General features: G+C 49.7%; 1 long non-coding RNA gene across 1 annotated transcript; it reads left to right on the top strand.

The window, feature by feature from the left end:
* The first annotated feature begins 1,684 nt into the window (after positions 1 to 1,684).
* LOC116470501 (uncharacterized) lies at positions 1,685 to 3,924 on the top strand. The gene is made up of 3 exons (XR_004248627.1): positions 1,685 to 1,759; positions 2,591 to 2,819; positions 3,184 to 3,924. It is a non-coding gene; the product is annotated as an uncharacterized LOC116470501 (long non-coding RNA).
* The last annotated feature ends 860 nt before the right edge of the window (positions 3,925 to 4,784 follow it).

Below are 4,784 nucleotides of genomic sequence, written 5' to 3'. Positions count from 1 at the left end.
GATAATGGCATATGATCCTCTAATCCCCTCCCAAATTTCCAAGGTCTTCTCAAGGGAGTGTCAAGGCCTTGGTTCAGGACTCCCCACATTTCATTTTCAAAATCCTATATGAGATGCAAGCCTGTGAAAAGATACTTAACATTATTAATCACCAGAGAAATGCAAATTGAAACCACAGTAAGATACCTACTAACCCCTACTAACCACATGGCTAAAATTTTAAAGATTTCCAATATCAAGTGATGGCAAGGATATGGAGTAACTAGAACTCTTAGACATTGCTGATGGGAGTGTAAAATGGTACAACCTCTTTGGGAAAAGATCTGGAAGTTCCTTATAAAACCAAACATACATTTATAATATGCACCAATAACTCCACTGATATTTACTCTCCCGGTATTTGCTCAAGAGGAATGAGAGCGTATGTTCACCCAAAGACTGGAAACAACCTAAAATGGTTATTAGTAAATGAACGGACAAATTGTGTCATGTCCACATAAATGCAATACAACTTGGCACTAAAAATGAATGGACCCGGCCAGGTGTGATGGCTCATGCCTGTTATCTCAGCACTTTGGGAGGCCCAGGGGGGCGGATCACTTAAGATTGGGAGTTTGAGACCAGCCTGGCCAATATGGTGAAACCCTGTCTCTACTAAGAATACAAAAATTAACTGCATGTGGTGGCACACACCTGTTGTCTCAGCTACTAAAAATACAAAACTTAGCCAGGTGTGGTGGTGGGTCCCTATAATCCCAGCTACTGGGGAGGCTAAGGCAGGAGAACTGCTTGAACCTGGGAGGCGGAGGTTGCAGTGAGGCGAGGTCGCGCCACTGCACTCCAGACTGGGCGACAAAGCAAGACTCCATCTCAAAAGAAAAAAAAAAAAAAAAAGGAATGGATCTGTGATTCACTCAACAATGTAGGTGAATCTAGAAACATTTTGTCGCATGAAAGTAGTCTGATGCAAAAGAGTCCATCCTAGATTATTTCATTTATATAAAATTTTAGAAAAGGTGAAACCAACACATAGTGACAGAAGGCAGATTGGTGATTAGTTAGGGCAGAGTGGGTATTGACAGACGGGGCAAGAGGAAAAGTTATTGGAGAGATTCTAAATCTTGATGGGGGTGGTGATTTTTTGGTTTTATGAATTTTGTAGGTTTTTAGTAGGTTTATCCAAACTGTGAATTTTATTGTACGTAGATTATAGCTCAATAAAGCTGAGAGCATGCAAAAGACTTTATTCCTTCCAGCCAGGTCCATGGGTCCCAGCACTGCTGCCTCCTTAACTGGTTGCAAAACAGAAACCGGCACTCTCTCTCCCCTCTCCTTTCTCAGGCTCCTGGGCCAGTCTCCCAAGACAGTGAGTAATTAGCCGCGAAAGAGTCTTGGATGTGAAGCCAAAAACAACAGCAGTGTCACATCAGATGCTGAGACATCTCCAGCTAAGAGCTGAGCTCAGCCCCCACCCACCCCCTCCACCCCCAGCCGCAGCCACCAGCAGAAGGAAAACAGCCCCGTGCGTCTGAGTACAACCAGGGCTGCCTTTCTCCACCGTGTCTGCCATTCTGGTCTCGTGCCGCAGAAGGCATTGCTAGATGATTGCTGTCATGGCTCATACTAACAATAAATAGGTCCTCGGGGACCCGCCACCCAAACTCCTTGTACCAGGAACAGCGGCAGGCCCTTTCCATATTCCGCTTCATTCTCCCCTCCTGGCATGCCTCAAGGAACGACCACTGTCCCCACGTTACAGGTGAGGACGCCGAGGCTCTGAAACATGACTGAGCCAAGTGGCCAGAATCTCGAGCAGCCTGACTGCCTCCTGCCCCAGCCCCTAGAGGCCTCGAGTCCTCTTTTACAGGAATGCCCCCCACCCCCAGCCCAGTTCATTCCAACAGCCTCCAAGCTCTCCCTTCTCCATCCCTCCCTGCGGTCTGAGCCCTGCTTTCCCAGTGTGGAAGGGGAACTGGGTGGGGTAAGGCAGCTCTGTTTTCTCACGAAAAGGTCCCTCTCGAGGGCGGAGGCCCCTGAGGAAGAAGGAAAGGCTGTGGGGATTGATGGGCCCCTGGAGGACTGTCTTGGGGGGTGGGTGTCTGCAAGTCCAGAGGCACATCCTGTCCCCTTTCAGGGGCCCCTGGTGTGGGGTCTGGAAGTGAGTGGCGGGTGCAGGCTGTGGTCTTCCTGCTAAGCCACTAGGGCTACTGGGGCGATAGCCTCCAGAGCCTGCTTACAGCTGGTCTACTCAGCCTCCAGTCCAAGCCGCTGAGCACAGATCTCGGGGCCCTGCCCGTTCTGGGCCGCGCCTCCCGACATCTGAGATGAGAACGAGCCCTCCAGGAGGCCCCATATGATGTGCCCATGTGACCTGCATTGTCTGGAGGCAGTAGACCCAGTGGTTGGTGACCAGGAGTGGAAATCTGAACAGTGTCTCCTGTGTGTCCCTGGGCAACTTGCTCAACCTCACTGATCTCTGAAAATGGGCACGATAATAGGACCTGGGTGGGTGAGAGTACACCACAGGACCACACGTGCCTTTCGTGGCCCACACTGGTCCTTCTGCCTGGAATTATTTTCCACTTGTCAGGTGCTTCTTCGCCCCAACGAGGCTCAGTCAAGTGTGTTCTTCTCTGGGAAGCTGCAGACATCTGACCCCAGGCCACAGAGTCATACCCAGTCTGGCTCCCACAGCCCTCCCAGGCTGTCTGGTGTCAGTGCAGTGTTGTGGATGGGAACACACCTCTACCATGTTGAGCTGCTCTGAGGTTTAAATGTGTTACTGCTAACTGGGATCTTGGAAAAACTCCTGGTGCATAGTGAGTACTTGGCAAAATGTGATGTCTCTTTATTCTCTTAGTAACTTTTGTCCTGGGTGAAAGTTGTCTGCCCTCCTCACCGGCCTGTAGACTCTTCTAGGGCAGGAGGGGGTTTGGTTCCTGTCTGCATCTGGTGAATACCCTGACACACATTAGGTATCTTTACTCAAGGGAAGAGGGGCTTGCCTTTGGGATGGGGATGATGAAACTCAGCAGCCTTTGCAGGGTTTGTGATTTAGCCTGGGTCATTTTTGTGTGTCAGCGTAACTCTGGCTTGGCTTAGCTCTGTCAGACTCTAGGGGATAAGAAGAGCAGAGCATGAACCTGAAAACACACCCCAACCCCAAATTAGTTCTGTTTCCAGGACACACACAGGACAGACTGGAATAAATACTGGTGGTTTAGCACAGGAAGGCTGGCCTCAGCTTGGGAGAGTGAGCGTGCACGCATACACAGCCAGCTGATTTATTGTGACCCGAGCCAAGCACTGAACAGAGCGAGGCCATTTATCTACTTGGTTGGAGGAGAGGTCAAGAGAGAGAAGTCAGAGATTAAGCTAAATAGTTCAGTGCCTTTGTTAACTCCTGGGGTGTCTCCTCTCCGTGGCTTGTGTTCCCAGGGAATACTGTCATGAGCTCCACAGGGAAGACTGGACTGCTTCTTGGGGAGACAGCCCTGGCTCCAGGGAGCAGCGTGGCCAAGGACATTCTCAGCCCCTTGAGGTTGCCAAAAGGGAGCAGAAGCAGGAGGAGGGAGGCGGGGAGCTGGGAGGAACCCTCCATCGTGGAAGACCTGCTGCCAATGCGGGGCTGCAGTCCCAGTCTCTCCTGCCACCAGACCCTGGTCAGGAGGCATCCCGCCTTCAATCAGGGCTCTGCTCAAACAGCCCATTTGCAATAGGACTTCCTGCAGCGTCCCAGTTAAATACCCCCACCCATCCCTTCCCCTGCTTTATTTTTCTTCATGGTGCTCAGCACCCTGACATATCTATGTCTGTTTTTGTTTACTTATTGTTGGGTCTGTTTTTGAATGAACTGCTATGTCTCTGGTGTAAAGTCCAACGTGTGGCAGATTGTAGGTGCTCAACAAATATCTATTCAGTGAATGAAGAATTGTCGCTAATAGTTTATGACTGCTGAATGTGTGCCTAGATAAGCTTTGTAGATCTCCCTGTATATAACACCTCAACAGTACCATGCTGTACATACTGTCCTTAGGCTCAGAGAGGTGAAGTGGCTTGCCCATGGCCACACAGCTGGAACCAGATTCAAACCCACCTGGCACCAGGGCCTGAGTTCTCAGCCGCTCTCCCAAGAGAGGACATGGCCACAGACTTGTTTAGAGAAGGATTAGTCACGCCCCAGCCCAAGGCATCCTAGGAAAAGGGACCCTTGAACTGAAAAGAAATACAAAAAGCAAAGTATAGAAAATTTTTTTCTAACAGTGAGATGACTTGGATGATTAAAGAGGAAGCTAAATATCCTAAATATCGAAAGCAAATTCCAGCCAGGCGCAGTGGCTCACACCTGTAATCCAGCACTTTGGGAGGCTGAGGCAGGTGGATCACAAGGTTAGGAGATCAAGATCAGCCTGAAACCCCGTCTCTACTAAAAATACAAAAATTAGCCGGGCTTGGTGGCACACGTCTGTAGTCCCAGCTACTCGGGAGGCTGAGGCAGGAAAATCCAGGAGGCAGAGGTTGCAGAGAGCCAAGATCGCGCCACCTCACTCCAGCCTGGCGACAGAGTGTGACCATCTCAAAAAAAAAAAAAAAAGAAAGCAAATTCCACCTGAAATGGAATTACCACTGTTTATTGAAAACTGCTGTGTGCCAGGCATCAGCCAAGAGCTTCCCGTCCGTGACCCTGTTTAATCTTCCTGATAACCCCCAGCAGCACATTCCGTTATTATTACCATTGTAATAATAGCGTGGCAGAGGAAGGCTTAGCTGTTTTCCTAGGGTCG

The sequence above is a fragment of the Hylobates moloch genome, unplaced genomic scaffold (genome assembly GCF_009828535.3).
Source record: "Hylobates moloch isolate HMO894 unplaced genomic scaffold, HMol_V3 SCAFFOLD_6, whole genome shotgun sequence".
In the NCBI taxonomy this organism is placed as follows: domain Eukaryota; kingdom Metazoa; phylum Chordata; class Mammalia; order Primates; family Hylobatidae; genus Hylobates; species Hylobates moloch.
This window is presented reverse-complemented; position numbering and strand designations above follow the sequence as displayed.